Source organism: Oryctolagus cuniculus, chromosome 9 (genome assembly GCF_964237555.1).
Source record: "Oryctolagus cuniculus chromosome 9, mOryCun1.1, whole genome shotgun sequence".
NCBI classification, from domain to species: domain Eukaryota; kingdom Metazoa; phylum Chordata; class Mammalia; order Lagomorpha; family Leporidae; genus Oryctolagus; species Oryctolagus cuniculus.
Window position 1 is genome coordinate 66,615,303 of NC_091440.1, and position 17,191 is coordinate 66,632,493.

Consider the following 17,191-nt stretch of genomic DNA (forward strand, 5'->3'; position numbering starts at 1 on the left):
ATGTATATGTACAATGGCACTATAAAAATTCATGGAAATGGGCCGGTGCCGCGGCTCACTAGGCTAATCCTCCACCTTGCAGCGCCGGCACACCAGGTTCTAGTCCTGGTCGGGGTGCCAGATTCTGTCCTGGTTGCCCCTCTTCCAGGCCAGCTCTCTGCTGTGGCCAGGGAGTGCAGTGGAGGATGGCCCAAGTCCTTGGGCCCTGCACCCCATGGGAGACCAGAAGAAGCACCTGGCTCCTGCCATCGGATCAGCGTGGTGCGCTGGCCGCAGAGCACCAGCCGTGGCGGCCATTGGAGGGTGAACCAACGGCAAAGGAAGACCTTTCTCTCTGTCTCTCTCTCTCACTGTCCACTCTGCCTGTCAAAAAAAAAAAATTCATGGAAATGAGAATATAGAGAACAGCTCTAAAAAATAATTGAATGAAAAGAAGACCATTTGGCCCATATACAGTAAATTTTAAGGTAACCATATCATTAAAACTATAGCTGTATAACATTATTAACCACCGGTTTGATATTCCCACCAAGCTAGGATTTTTTTGCTTTTTACTTGCTATACTTCTTATTCAGTGAATTAGTAAGCCTTTTACTGTAATGTAAATTTTAAAAATGTTATCTCAAAACATAAAAGACAGGGAGAAGGAAGGAGGGTAGAAGAGAGATGTGGGATGAGAAGGAGGGAGGACAGGATTATCATTATATTCTTAGAATTGTTTCTACAAATCAGATTGAATGTGTTAAAAACTAATTGAAAATTAAAATTAAAAAATCATGGACAATGGAATTGAATGATAAACTTATTTTAAACAAACAAAACTTTGAAATCCTTGCATAGTTTTTTCATAATACACATTTTTAAGAACATTTTGAAGAACCCCTATATGAATAGATTTCAAAAAATTTTGCACCAAATATCTTCTAATTCTGTCTCACATGAGTTGTTTTTTTTTTTTTTTTTTTTTTTTTTTGACAGGCAGAGTGGACAGTGAGAGAGAGACAGAGAGAAAGGTCTTCCTTTGCCATTGGTTCACCCTCCAATGGCCGCCGTGGCTGGCACACCACGCTGATCCGAAGGCAGGAGCCAGGTGCTTCTCCTTGTCTCCCATGGGGTGCAGGGCCCAAGCACTTGGGCCATCCTCCACTGCACTCCCTGGCCACAGCAGAGAGCTGGCCTGGAAGAGGGGCAACCGGGACAGAATCTGGCGCCCTGACCGGGACTAGAACCCGGTGTGCCGGCGCCGCAGGTGGAGGATTAGCCTAGTGAGCCGTGGCGCCGGCCTCACATGAGCTTTTTGAAGTACCTTCATACACACACGTGTGTGTGTGTGTATGTGTTGACAATGAGTCCAGATAATATTTAATGACTGCAGAGATCGAAAGAAAAAGTCCATGGCCTAACATAATCCATCAATCACTAGTTTAGAACTTTAAGTGCTTGATTCTCTGGGACTCTCTAAAACTAAATATATATATATATATATATATATATATATATACAAAATACAAATACAGAAGGGAAAAAATGCTAGCAAACAATTTGTATTATTGTTGGGTATGTCATTTGTTTCCCTAGTCCCACAAAGACTTGAATTTATTTATTTGTGTAATGTTTGCTTGCTGCTATACCAGCTAAGCCTTGGCGAGGAAAATGCAAAGGAGACTTGAAAGTATTGATGGCTGCACTTCCAAAAAATAAAAAGGAAACTGATTTTGGAAGAAAAGTACAGCAAACTTCAAGCATCAGGGATTGACAAACGGTCACTTTAATGGTACAAACTGGCTTCTCGCATCAGCATTTATCTTCATTCCCAAGCTTACTCACTTCGTTCTGGGAGTTTCCAGAAAGTGTCTACCCTTTCCTTGCCAACTTTAAGCTGCTACTTCTTGACCCTGACCCCTTTAGTATGCTATCAAGGCTCCCATTCGGACCTCAGAGGGCACCTAACCCACTGGCAGTGCCAGGGGCTTTCTCCCTTCTTCTCCAATGGGCTCAAGACTATTGCATCTACCTCACAACCTAAGGTGCTTAGGTCTTAGCATTGCTGACCTGTAGCCCTTTTCCAGCCTCTGAGTCTGATGTGGCTCAGAGATAAATCTAAATTTCAGGTTCTGTATTCAGAACTTCCTCCTACTTAGAACATTCAGTTCCTGGAGAAACCTTACGATGATTGATTCTCTTTCCCCAAAGTTCAGATCCCTCCTAAGAAGTATTTTAATTTTTATGTGAGAATATTTTCCTGTAAAACCCACAGCACCTACCAATGCTCAGAAAAACTCAAACATGCTTATATGATTTCATCAGATTCAACTGTGATTCCAATTGGACTCCTTTTCATAGTTAAATAAAAATCTTATGTACAACTCTCAGTGAAAATACAGCATTAGAACTTTCTAAATGTTGAATGCAATTTTCATTAAACCATTGATTGTAATGTAAATCAAAAATGTCATCTCAAAAACTAGAAAGGAAGGGAAGTAAGAAAGAAAGGGCGGAGAGAGAAAGGGGAGGGAGGGAGAGAAGAAGGAAATATTATATTCTTAAAATTTTATCTAAGACTACATTGAATCTATTCTCTTTCTATTATCACATTTACCTGAAAAAATAATGTAGCAGATAGTAAAAAAATTTTAAAGTATCAGATGGTTAAAAAAAGAAAAAATGATTTTAAAATTATTTTAATTATTTCAGTATTCTTTCAAATTTCTAGAATCACCTAAGAGCATAGAAATTTACAAGTGTATTTTACATTAAAAATGTGGATGACCTAAGGAATTAGCCAGAGCCACATTCCACAAAGGATGCATTTCTTAAACAGCAGGTTAAGAAGTTATACTCAAAAGAAGCTGAGATCTGATAGTTGAGTCGTAATAGGAAAGATCTGTTTGATGCTCTCACTAGCACTTTACAAAGTAAGTATTAACAATAATAAATATGAATCAGAAGGAATCTTAGTGAACGCCTAATTCTATCTTGCCCTAGTCAGTCCAGTTTGTCGGTTGACAAATCTGTGGTTTGGAGATGGCATTATTGACTGAGGATCACACAGCGAGTAAGCTAGAAAACTCATTTAAGAGCCAGGTTTCCAGCCTGTATCTCCAATCATTTCTTCTCACACACACTGCTTCTTTAAATTTGTATAGAAAGAATTCTAAGTGTTAGGATTTATCACCTTGTCTTCTTTGCTCCATTGCCCCAATAATCAATTCTTTATTTCTTCAACTCATTAATTTTACTTCAGTGAGATTAATTTTCTTCATTTGCTCCTTCTCATGCCTCCTCCACTAGGTATTTCTCGCAATATCAAACTGGGAACCCAGTCAGCATGAGTGGAGTTTCCAAGTGGATCATCTACCACAGCGGCACGTGCTTGGCATGCCACAGCTGCCTTCCAGTCAACTCTGTAATCAGTGTTATGCCTCAAGAAGCAGAAAGTTGCTGCTTTTCTACTCCTTTCTTTCAATACTGTAAATATTTGCTACCCTCCAATGGAAGTCTTCTGTCTAAAGCATTAAATTGTGTATATTTATCAGCTCAAAATATGCCCCTGTGCTTTCAGTATATCCTTGCATACATAATGCCTTTATCATACACAAGATGTAGGTCCTAACAGAAATAAGTAGGAGGTAGAGACTTAAACTGAAAAGCGTGTTTGAGACATGGAATGAACATTATCAGTGTAAAATGCAAGTTTCATCTCCATAATTAGCCACAATAAAATCATCTAAATTTCAACATTTGAAAATCAAGTCTTTTATAATCCAGTGTCTCTTTATTCATAGTCTCTCTTGATGCTTTAAACATTTCTAGAATGTTAGGGCTTCCTTTCCCCAAAATGAAAGTGTTCCTACTCTATCAGGATTTTGTATCTCAAGCCACGTGTAGCAGGCAAGCGGCCCCTTGAGGTCTCTCCAGCATGTTATCGGCTCCCCTGTTACAGGACTCAATTGTAAATATGGAATTGACTTCAGGTTGACTTAAGACAGGATTGGAAGGTTTGGCTCATTCATCCTATGCTGTCATCTTTGTTTTATGGCTTTCCCTCCTATGCACACAGCTACTTCCCAGAGTAGATAGGAGGGAAGTTGGAGTACATGTCATGTGGGAAGCCTAGAACGCTGGCCCCTAAAGACTATGGTACATTTTCAATCCTCAGTGGCTGAGTACTGAACCACAGCTGCCTGGTTCTCCAGTGATTATCCTCATCAAAGGGGGCTATGTTACCCAAAATTATACACCTTCCCTGCAGACTGCATGAGTGATTACGCTACGTGAAAGGTACAAAGCCTGCGACCCATTGGGATTCTGAAGGGCTGTCTCTGCACCAGAGCTCCCATGGGATCAGATAGGCTTTCTGAGAAACTGTATCATAGGCAAACTTTCCCCTCTGCCACATCCTCCTCCCACTTCCCCCTGGCAGGGGATATTTCCAAAAGTACCTCCCAGTAAACTGCAAAACAATTTCATAGTGTGTTTCCAGGGAACCTGACCTAAGACAAAAAAGAAGTACCAGGGCCGATGTTGTGGCATAGCAGGTAAAGCTGCCACCTGCAGTGCCGTCATCCCATATGGGAGCCAGTTTTAGTCCCGGCTGCTCCACTTCTGATCCAGCTCTCTGCTGTGATCTGGGAAAGCAGTGGAAGATGGTCCAAATCCATGGGCCCCTGCACCTGCATGGAAGACCCAGAAGAAGCTCCTGGCTCCTGGCTTCAGATCAGTGCAGCTCCAGCCATTGCAACCAATTGGGGAGTGAACCAGCGGATGGAAGACCTCTCTCTGTGTAACTTTTTCAAATAAATAAATAAATAAATATTTTTGTAAGAAAAGGAAGTATCAGTGAGGATTCAGTGTGACTATAACAGTAGCTTAACAACATACTGGTTTCTGGTTTTCAGTTTACATCCACAAGCATGTATGTATATGTGTGTGTGCAGGCATATACAATCCATTGATTATTTCCTATGTGCTGGGTACTGTCCTAAATGCTTTCCTTGCATTAACATTCAAACAATCCTATGAATTAGATGCTGTTATTATCCCTATTTCCAGTTAAGGAAAAAGAGTTAATTGACTATGGCATAAAATAATAATTGGCAAAGCCAACTTTAAATCCAAGCCAAAAGACTCATACCATCACGTAGGAATATTGATTAGCAAAAGGAGAGGCGGGGACAGCATATTGCTTTGTCTGGAACAGTGTCATGGCTTCCGGGTGATTACGCATTTTGCACATCCTTTTATGTTTGCCTTGTCTGCCGCATTCCCAGAGGAGTCCCAATATGGACAGACTGCTTTCCATTTCCATAAATTGTGGGTTTTACTTCTGAAGCCAGCAGGATTAATCATATTCTCCTTCCTAACAATTGGTTTAAGGAATGTTATTTTGTGTAATTCTTGCTATTGCCACATAGTCTCTGGGGGCTTTAGGGAAGCAATCACTGATGATAAAAAGATACAAATAAAAAAGAAGGCCTTTGCGGGGACTGGATGTTGTCTGGTAATGTGGCAACTGGAACAGCAGCAGACATCTGCAATCATAAGGGATGATAGCTTCGACACAAAGCCAACAGGCTAACGAGGGTACGGAGTTAGGTGGAAAGGATTTAGGTCTCTGAAATTTAATTCCTACAACTGATGATTGATTTTTCATGCCTACAAAATTCACCTTACACAAAGTAATAAAGCTGTGTGTTGTTTTAGCTACTGAGTCAGGCCGTAGGTGGGAGGGAGGGTGCTACTAACAGCCAGAAGCATCCCAATTCTAGAAAGCCTGTAAGATTAGAAGTAAGAAAATATGGAAGTTAGCAAAATAAACAAATATTAACAAGATAGAATAATTAAGAGTACAAGCAATGAATTAGAAATTATAACTAAAAGAAAAGTAAGATTAAGAAAGTAGGCTAAATGGAGAGAGAATAGAAAAATGTCAAATATAGCAGAATCAAAGAAAAGAAAGAAGAATGAAATGGATTTTGCAAAATCTTTGTAGAACACTAAAACTACCCAGTCACTAAATCAAATTACACAGTAGTAGAAAGTAATTTTTGTTCAAGGTCCTTCAACCATTCAATTGGTTTTATAATATTGATCCTTCAAAAAGTATTGGGGCTAATGTTAGTGAACATATCCTGTGCAACAATAGTTTTCTGTTTACTGTGTCATTCAGTACGGTGAGCTCTGTTTTTCAAAAATATAACAATGGTTTAGAAAGACTGTTGTGAGTGGTTGCATGCTTAAGACTCTCTAGTTTACTAATAACAGAAGTTCAACTTGAATCAACTTACAGGGACAAAACAGGTGACTTTATCCCAAAACAAGCAATTGTGCAAACAGTGTGAATGCATACCTCTGGTGCCACATGATGTAGTTATGCCATAGGGCTCACCAAGAACATTTTAGAAGCATTTTAGAAGTGGAGATAAAGTACAGAGAAATAATCATCTTGAATGCATGCATGAAGGTTCCAGTAAGGCGGAGGTTCTATGGACTGAATGCTGTGTCCCTAAAATTCATAGGCTGAAACACTAGTCCCAGTGGGATGGCATTTGGGGATGGGACTTTCCAGATATGATTATGTCATGAAATAGGCACCCTCATGAATGGCATTAATGTCCCATTAATAAGAAACCAATACACTCAAGAACCAGCTACTGCCCCACAAGGATATGGTGAGAAGTCAGCAGTTGTGCTAACCAGGAGAGGACCCTCCTGAAAACTTGACCATGCTGGCACCCTGATCTCAGATTTCCAGCCTCCAGAACTGTGAAATAAATGCCCTCTGCTATTAATAACCTACTCAGGAAATGATATTTTGTTATAGAGATCCAAACTGACAAAGACAGGAGGCCTGCCCCCATAGAACTGTATGTATTATAGTGACAGCACTCAGGGACAACATATGTGACTTAGTATGAGTGGAAGAGTCAGGCCACAGAAATGGCCTTCTTGCAAAAGGAGAGGGATTGGTACTGTGGAGCAGTGAGTTAAAGCCATGGCCAGCGCCAGCATCCCAGATGGTCACTGGTTCAAGTCCCATCTGCTCCACTTCCATTTCACCTCTCTGCTAATATGCCTGGGAAAGCAGCAGAGGATAGCCAAGTGCCTGGGTCCCTGTACCTTTGTGGGAGACCTGGAAGAAACTCCTCACTCCAGCCTCGCCCAGTCCCAGTTGTTGCAGCCATCTGAGGAGGGAAATAGTAGATGGAAGATCTTTCTCTGTCTCTCCTTCGCGCTCTCTGTCACTCTGCCTTTCAAATCAGTAAATAAATCTTAAAAAAAAAGGAAAGGAAAGGGAAAGAGAGCCCGCAGAGCCCAGTGGTCAGTATGGGCATGCTCTTCTGTTGCTCTTCTCAAAAGGGAGGCATCAATGCACTTCCAGAGCTTTCAGATTTGTCTCTTGGCAAAAATGTGGGTAGATATTGGGAATGAATTAGAATAAGGTCTGCAAGGAATCAGCTCTCTCTATCCATCATCTCTTCCACTCTCTCTGGCCTCGTTGACAACAAATGTGAGCTCACACATCTCTACCCATACAGTGAAAAACATGGCTGTCTACAGCTCTCGAGATCATATATTATGGTCCAACCACCTGGAGAAAGACTAAACCTTCTACAAATATCTGAAAGAATACAAACTGAGGAACAAACTGGCTTTGTGATTAGGACATCCACGTCCCACATTAGAGGGTCTGGCTTCAAGTCCCAGTTCTGCTCACAATTCCAGCAGCATGCTGATACTGCCCCTGTGAGGCAGCAGGTTATGACTTAAGAAGTTGAGTCCCTGAAACCCACGTGGGAGATCTGGATTGAGTCCCTGGCTCCCAGCTTCAGCCTGGACCAACCTTGGCCCCTGCAGGTGTTTGAAAAGTGAACAGCAAATGGGAAATGGGTTCTCTCTCAGGTTATCCAGTGACCTATGGCCAAGAAGTTGGGTCACAGCAAACATGTGTGGAACATCCATGACAGCCCTGTGGAGGGCACTAGGCAAAAGGTCAAGCATGCACCTCTCTGGTCTAGAGGAACTGGGTAATTTTCCAGCAGCAGTAAACATTAGAATGAGGTGTGAACTTCAATATGGTAATGCAAACTCTGTGTGAATGTCACCAATATGTTACAATAACAAATGCATGGAATTTGAAAACAGCACAGGGCAGTAAACTGTTTTTCCCCACTGAACCATTCATACTTCCAGGAGTTTCTCAATCTGCTTTTCTCCTTTGTTTTTGTCAACAAATGAAAAATTAGCAATAATCTCCATTTAAAAACAAATTAATAAATTTACTAGTCAAAATAATGTAATTAATTTTTTAAAACCCATTTATGGTACACAGCTATCCAACCATTAAAAAATTATGACTTCAAAATATTTTAGTAACATGGAAATGATCATAATATATAAAGAAACAGGTTAAAAATGATACAGAATAACACCAATTTCCTAAAATAAATAGTCATTATATATATCCATCAGAAAGTATAAACACATCGGGATCATGGGATTATAGATGAATATTACCATTAAATTTTTCCTCTCCAAATTAAAAAAAAAAACAGGAATCAAATCTATGTGTAGAAAAAGTCTTTTTTGTGTGTGTAGTGCTTTTGTGTAGCTACAGATAGGCTATGATGAATATTCATTTGTAGATTTATTCTATATATGTTAGGTTCTTTTTAATAAAAAGCTGAAAAAGCAAAAGATAGTCATTAAAGATGACAGACCTGCACAAAGAAGCTTTCTAAGAAGGCAAATGAGAAATTAGGTAATATACAATCAGATTGTAAATTATGAACATTTTAAACTCCTATTTCATGTTTTTCCCAATGGGTTCACACATAGATTACTTATTTATTTGAGAGGTACAATTACAGAGAGAGGGAGAGACAGAGGGAAAGATCTTCCATCTGCTGGTTCATTCCCTAAATGACCCCAACCAATCCAAAGCCAGGAGCCAGGAGTTTCTTCCAGGTCTCCCACGCAGGTGCAGTGACCCAAGCACTTGCACCATCTTCTACTGCTTTCCCAGGCCATAGCATGGATCAGAAGAGTAGCAGCTAGGACACAAACCCATGGTCATTTGGGATGCCAGCACCACAGGCAGAGCCTTACCCTACTAAGCTACAGTGTTGACCTCAAGTTCACAGATATATTCACCCCTTAGTAATAGAGTACATAACAGGAAACAAAGTGGATAGGTTTACCAGAATGACAAAAATTCTGCTGAAAAATCTAAACAGCTGAAAGTCAAGGATTAGACTTCATTTGATGAAACAGTAATTTTTACTTTTTGTTAGCACTCACTCTTGTCTGATTATGTGTCTTATTCTCTTCCCAGGCAGAAACCATTCCTTCCACCTTTGTAGCCCTAGGATTTAGTGCTCAAAGTGTGAAATGCACCTCTAAACCACCTCTCAGTAGCCCGTTTTCTAGGCAAGATCATTACATCTCAGCCAGTTCTCCTTCTCCTCTCTCCTTGCAACCCCAGCCCAAGTGCAAACATGCACACAGGCACAATCACACTCTGGCCAGGATTCCTCTTTCTCACACCCAACACCTCAGAATCAGATTCTTTCTGGGATTCACTCAGCACCATAATATCTATAACATTGCATTTTCAGGACCCAGAGTAACAACAGCTAAAATTATTGTCACAAATTCATAGAGCACCAAATACAAAATATTTACAAAAATGAAATCACAAGTCAATATTCATTATTGCTAAATGAAGTTAAGGGGTACTAGATTTTTTTTTCAATTTTTTAAATTTACGTGAGGTGAGCAAATTTCATGTATTTTGTTAAGTACAGATATAGGAGCATAGTGATACTTCCCACCCTAACCTCCCTCTCATCCACACTCCCAGCATCCCTCCTTTTTCCTTATTCGTTTTTTTTAATTTTTGCAATGACATATCTTCATTTTACTTTAAAATCAGAAGTTTACTCTCCATTAAGTAAAGAATCTAACAAATAGTAAAAAGAATAAAGCACTAGAGAGACAAGGGCTGTAAACAATCAAATCTCAGAATGTCAATTTCACTCATATACATTACATTTTTATACTTTATTAGTTACCAAAGCTCAGAGGAAACATGTGATATTTGTCTTTCTGGGACTGAGTTCATTAAGCATAATAGTTTTCAGTTGTATCTATTTTGTTGTAAAAGAAAGGATTTCATTATTTTTTACAGCTCAGTAGTATTCCACAGTGTATATATACATTTTCTTTATCCACCCATTGGTTTAAGGGACATCTGGGCTGATTGCATATCTTAGCTATTATTAATTGAGCTTCAATAAACATGGGGGCACAAATAACTCTTTCATATGCTGATTTTATTTAGTTTGGATAAATTCCCAGGAATGGGATGGCTGGGTCATATGTTAGATATATTTTTTCAGATATCTGGGGAATCTCCATACTGTTTTCCACAATGGCTGTATTATTTTAATTTCCTACCAACAGTGGATGGGGGAACCTTTTTCCCCACATCCCCACCAACATTTATTGCTCTTTGATTTCTGCATGAGAGCCAATCTAACTGGGGTAAGGTGAATCCTCCTTGTGGTTCTGATTTGCATTTCTCTCATGACTAGTCAACCTGAGCATTATTTTGTGTCTATTGGACATTTGAATTTAATCTTTTGAAAAATGCCTGTTAAAGTTCTCTGCACATTTCTTAAATGGATTGTTTGTTTTGTTGTTGAGTTTCTTGAGCTATTTAATGATTCTATATATTAATCCTTTATTAGTTTCATAGTTCGCAAATATTTTCTCCCATTCTGTCAGTTGCCTCTTCACTTTGATGAGTGTTTCATTTGCAGTGCAATGCTTCTTGGCTTGATGTAATTCCATTTGTCTGTTTTTGCATTGATTGCCTGTGCTTCCGGGGTCTTTTTCCAAGAAGATTTTGCCTATGTCAATGTCTTACAGAGTGTCCCCAATGTTCTCCTCTAGTAAATTGATGGGACTAGGTCATAAATTTAGGTCCTTGAACCATTTTGAGTTTTTGTATAAGATGTGAAATAGGGTTCTTGTTTCATACTCCTGCAGACAGAGATCCAATTTTCCCAGCACCATTTGTTGAAGAGATTGTCCTTTCTCCAGGCAGTGATCTTTGCTCATTTATCAAAGATTAGTTGATTTTAAAAGTTAGGATTGATTTCTGGGAATTACATTATGTCTCATATCTACATATGTCTACATAACTATTTTTATGTGAGTTCCAGGCTGTTTTGATTATAAAGGCCCTGTGGTATGTCTTGAAATCTGGTATTGTGATGCCTCTGGCTTAAATAGTTTCTGCTATTTAAGATTGCTTTAGCTATTCAGAGTCTCTTGTGCTTTCATATGAATTTTTAGCATTTCTTCTAGGTCTGAGAAGAATGTCATTGGTATTCTAATTGGGATTGCATTGAATCTGTAAATTGTTTATGGCAGTAAGAATATTTTTATTATATTAATTCCAATCTATGAACATAGAAAATTTTTCCACTTTTTGTATTTTCTTTTAATATTTTATAATTTTCATTATATATTATTCAATATATATTATATATATCACATCCTTTGTTAAATTTATTATAAGATATTTAAAATCTTTTGTAGCATGGGGCCGGTGCTGTGGTACAGTGGGGTTAACACCCTGGCCTGAAGCGCCAGCATCCCATATAGACGCCAGTTCAAGACCTGCCTGCTCCACTTCAGATCCAGCTCTCTGCTATGGCCTGGGAAAGCAGTAGAAGATGGCCCAAGTCCTTGGGCCCCTGCACTCACGTAGGAGACCCAGGGAAGCTCCTGGCTCCTAGCTTCGGATCAGCACAGCTCCAGCCGTTGCAGCCAATTGGGGAGTGAACCATTGGATGGAAGACCTCTCTCTCTCTCTGTGTAACTCTTTCAAATAAATAAATAAACCTTTAAAAAAATAAATATTTGTAGCTATTGTGAATGGACTGATCTTGCAAGATCTTTCTCAGCCACAACATCATCTGTGTATACAAATGCTATTGATTTTTGTATGCTGAGTTTTTATGCTTCATTTTATTTTATTTGAAAGGAAGAGTTACAGAGAGATAGGGAGAGACAGAGAGAGAACTTCCATCCACTGGTTCACTCCTTGAATGGTTGTAACTGCCTGAGCTAAAGCAGACTGAAACCAGGAGCCAGGATCTTCTTCTGGGTCTACCCTGTGGGTGCAGGGTCCCAAGACTTGGGCCATCTTCTGCTGCTTCCCCAGTTGTATTTTCAAGGATCCGTATCAGAAATGGAGCAGCTGGGAAACAAACCCATGCCCATATGGGATGCCAGGACTGCAGACAGTGGCTTAACATGCAATGCCACAGTGCCAGCCCCTGTGTGTTGATTTTACAGCCTGCAACTTTACCAAACTCTCTCAACAATGCCAATAGTCTCTCAGTGGATTATTTTTGATCCCCCATATTGAGAATCATGTAATCCACAAATAGGGGTAATTTGATTTCCTCCTTTCCAATTTGCATCCCTTGGATTTCTCTTTCTTGCCTAATGGCTGTGGCTAAAACTCCCAGAACAATATTGAATAGCATTGGTGAAAGTGGTCATCCTTGTGCGGTCACAGATCTTAGTGAAAATGCTTTGAACTTTGCTCCATTCAATATGATGTTGGCTGTGGATTTCTAATATATTGCTTTGATTATGTTGAGGAATGTTCCTTCTATACCCAATTTTCTTAAGGTTTTTATCACCAAAGGATGTTTTATTTTGTCAAATGTTTTCTCTGAATCTATATAAGATAATCATGTTTTTTTTATTCTTCAATTTGCTAATGTGATATATCATATTTTTTGATTGGCACATGTTGAACCATCCATGGATATCAGGCATAAATCCTACTTTGTTTGGGTGACTGATTGTTCTGATGTGTCATTGGATCAAATTAGCTAGTAGTTTGTTGAGAAATTTTGCATCTATATTCATTTGTGATATTCGTATACATTTATTTTTCTTTGTTGTATCTTTTTCTGCTTTAAAATTAAAGTGATGCTGGGCTCATAGAAAAAGTTTGGGAGGACTCCCTCCCTTTTAATTATTTTGAATAGTTTGAAAAGAATTGGAATTAGTTCTTTGTCTGGTAGAATTCAGCAGTGAAGCTGTCCAATCCTGGGCTTTGTTGTTGTTGTTTGGAGAGTCTTTAATACTGATTAATCTGGATTATTGGTCTGTTTAGGTTTTCTATGCCTTCATGACTAAGTTTTGACAGATTATTCATGTCTGGGAATCTACCCATTTCTTCTAGATTTTCCAATTCATTGGCATATAGTTTTCTTGAAGTAATTCCTGATGATTCTTTTTCATTTCTGCAGTATCTGTTGTTTCATCTTTTTCATCTCTGATTTCATTGATTTGGGTCTTTTTCTTCTTTTTTGGTTAGTTGAGTCAATGATATATCAATTTTGTTAATTTTTTCAAAAAAACTAAGCACTTCATTTCACTGATATTTTGATTTTTTGTTTCAATTTTATTTCTTCTCTAATTTTAATTATTTATTTCCTCCTAATTTTGGGATTGATTTGTTCTTGTTTTTCTAGTTCCTTGAGATGCAGTGATAGTTCCTTTATTTTATGCCTTTTTAATTTCTTGATGTAGGCACTAATTGCTATAAACTTCCCTCTTAAGCCTGCTTTTGCTGTATCTCATGTTTTGATATGTTGTATTGTCACCTTCATTAGTTTCCAGGAAATTTTTGATTTCCCTTTTGATTGATTCTATTACCCACTGTTCATTCAGCAATGTATTATTCAGCTTTTATGTGTTTGCATATTCTCTAGAGATTATTAAATGATAGATTTCCAGCTTCATTCTGTTAGGTAGGAAGTCAGACATGAGCTTATGAGTGTGTGACACAGGCCTAAGGAGACATTTAGGTCCAGCATATGCACCTCAAAGTCATCCTGATAACATTTCAGGGGCAGCCCAGTATTTGCACCTCAAAGTCATCCTGATAACATTTCAGGGGCAGCCCAGTATTTGCATCCTGTCCTGGTCCTTCTACCAGATAACCTGCCAGGTAGGGGTCCCGCCCCTTCTGCCTGATAATCTTCCAGATGCAGCCCAGCATCTGCACTTCAAACGTACCCAGCCCCTTCTACCTGATAACCATCCTACCTCTAAGGCTCCTGTAACCCAGGGTGGAGCCAGCCAGGTTTCCCCCTGTCTGATAACTTCAGGGGGAAAGCTCAGATAGGAGTTGTTCTACTTACATCCAAAAAGTCCTTTGTTCCAAGAGGAGTGGAGGCAGGAAGACAAGGCCCATCTCTTTAAACCACCCCCTACCCCCCACCTCAACCAGACTACATCTGAACCCCTGGCTGTGAATCTAATTGGAGATCCTCTGAGAGTAATCTGATGTTTCTGTCTTGCACATTTTAGGATTTTCTTTGTTTCACTGTGGTGAGTTTGATTACAACGTGTTGTGGTAAGGATATTTTTTGGTCATGTTTATTAGGGGTTCTATGAGCTTCCTGTACTTGGATGTCTCTTTTCTTTTCCAAACCTGGGAAGTTTTCTGCTAGTATCTCACTAAAAAGTCCTTCTAATCCTTTCTCTCTCTCCATGCCTTCAGAAACTCCTAGAACCAGAATGTTGGGTTTTTTAATAGTGTCCTGTATCTACAATACTTTTTATATTTCCTATTTCCTCTTCTTTTCTTTGGTTTAACTGTATAGTTTCTTGTGCTCTGTCTTCTAAGTCCGATATTCTCTCTTCTATCTCATTGATTCTGTTTTTAAGGCTCTCTAATGCATTTGTCATTTGATCTATTGAATTCTTCATTTCATTTTGATTTCTCTTCAATATCACAATTTCATGTTCTCCTAGATTCTCATTTCATTTTGATTCCTCCTTAAGATTTCATTTTTACGAGAGAAATTTTCTATCCTGTCCAGTAAGGGTTTCTGTAGTTCAAGAATTTGTTTTTGAGAACTTCTGAATGTTCTTATCATAAATTTTTTGAAATCCATATCATGCATTTCTTCTATCTCATCATCTCATAATCTTGAATTGGAGTGTCAGGTTCATTTGGGGGCATAATAATGTCTTCCCTGTTCTTGTTTCCTCAGTTTCTGCATTTGTTACTTGGCATTGTGGAGATATTCTTTGGTTTCTTCTTTTTTTTCCTCACTGTGATGGCTTTTCTCATTATACTATGATTCTAGATTAAGTGGACTGTTTGCTTTTGGTGGATCTTTAGAGGCTTGTGATGAGTGTGGCCAGAGAGCTCTGTTCATTTCTTCAGGGTTAAGGGTGTGCCAAAAGTAACACACCCAGTTTTGGCGTGGTAAATCTTCTCTTTTTTTTTTTAATTCAGAAGGTAATTCCGCACAGCTGAGCTATTCTCCTTGAAGGCAGTCAGTGTCTGAGCGCTGGCCCCTGTGGGTATAATACTCGTCTGCTCTGTCCCAAGGACCACACAAAGGATCTGTGCAGTCCTCAGTGTAAGCTCAGATTCCCCTGCAATCTCCCACCGTGTTGCCAAGGTTACCAAGTTTGTGGCGTCTCCCACTGAGTACTCACATCTCAGACACTCCATGAGTTCTCTCACACACCCTCAGTTTTTTTTTTTTTTTTCACAGTCTCAGTTCATAAGCTCCACACATTCAGTAGGTCTTATCCTCCTGTTATTTCTCCCCATCAGAGTCAGGTTTTTCTGTTTGGCTGAGGGTGGGAACAACCGAGGTGGCACAGCTTTTAAGTAAGTCCAAAATGGCACCTTCCATTTTGTAAGGTGAGTGGAGAGAGAGGGTCATGTCCATACCAGTCCCTTTTATTTATTTATTTTTCTCTCCTCTAGTTAGCCTGGTGAACTTTTCCCCACGGGGCTTCAAGCTTCGTTCCCTATAGGCTCTTCCTGCCACTTTCCCACCAGTGTCTCGGGCTACTGAGGTTTCGCCTCATCTCCCTTTCCAGCGCTGGTGCGTAGACTTGGCAGCTGGAGTCTCAAGCCGTGGGCGCCCGTGCCCTCCACGTAGGTTCACTGTATCCCATTAATTCTGGAAGAGCTTCCTCTGTAGTTTTTTCCATAACTCTTCCCTGTAACTACAGTATCTCCACTTTTATTAAATTATCTTTTCCCAAACTATCACTATGCTCCCTCCCTATTCCGCCATATTGGAGGACCCCCTGCCTATTAATATTTTCAAGATATTTCAGCATAAACCTGTGTTCTGCCAAGAATCTCTTCCCAACCTCCATTCAAGCACTTCTTTACAGAACGGCAGAATGGCCAGGCAAGCCAAGGCAGCAGAATGCAGAGTGCTGGGAGGCACAGTCTCGAACAAGACCTATGCAGAAAAGCACGTGTTCGCGGCCCCCTTTCTTCTGAACCAGAGAGCAACCAGAGTGAAGCCTTGAGCCAGGCACTGAGCTTTCAGGATTGTGACTCACACATGCATTCTGTACTTTGACCTGGGATGACGAGATCAAAGTCTCCAGTTGTTTAATAGAAGTTGGGGGTGATTCTATTCTGAGTGTGGAATGCATGGAATATTGACTAAGGAAAGGGCAGATGGGGATTGTAATTAGCAATGTCCACTAAATAGTGCTGTTTCTTCCCTGTCTCAACATACGGTCAGCATGTAATCTCTCTGGCCCTTTTGTGGTTGGATAGGAATATAACTCACTCTGACCATTAGAGGGCATGGGGAAAAGCTTTGTGAAACTCCCAGGCCAGAGCTCATAATGGGCAACGTGGAACCCTCCACAGCTCTCTTTTTCTGTGGCTTGTTGGCCCACAATTTCCACATCAATGGCTGAGAAACAAGTAGGAATACAGCTCCCCAAACATACACACAGGACACCAGGCATGAACAAGAAATATATCATTGTCTTTTGCCACTGAGATTTGAGAGTTGTTTCCATACATTATCTAGGCTATCCTAATAGCACCTCCTGCTTTATTGTAGCACTACATTCTGCCCCAGATTTGGCCTAGATAGATAGATGTTAGGATACTCTGCCCTGAACCATTGTTTACTCCGTTTGCCTGTAGTTTTTCTCATTACAGTGCCATTACCCCATATTGTGGACTCTAGGAATGATGCATGTGCACTTTCAACATTTATTACCATTCAGTTTATTGCTCACTGGATCTTGCCACACCAACCAATTACTGTGGTAAGAATATGATCACTTAACATTCACTTAGCAGTTATCTTCT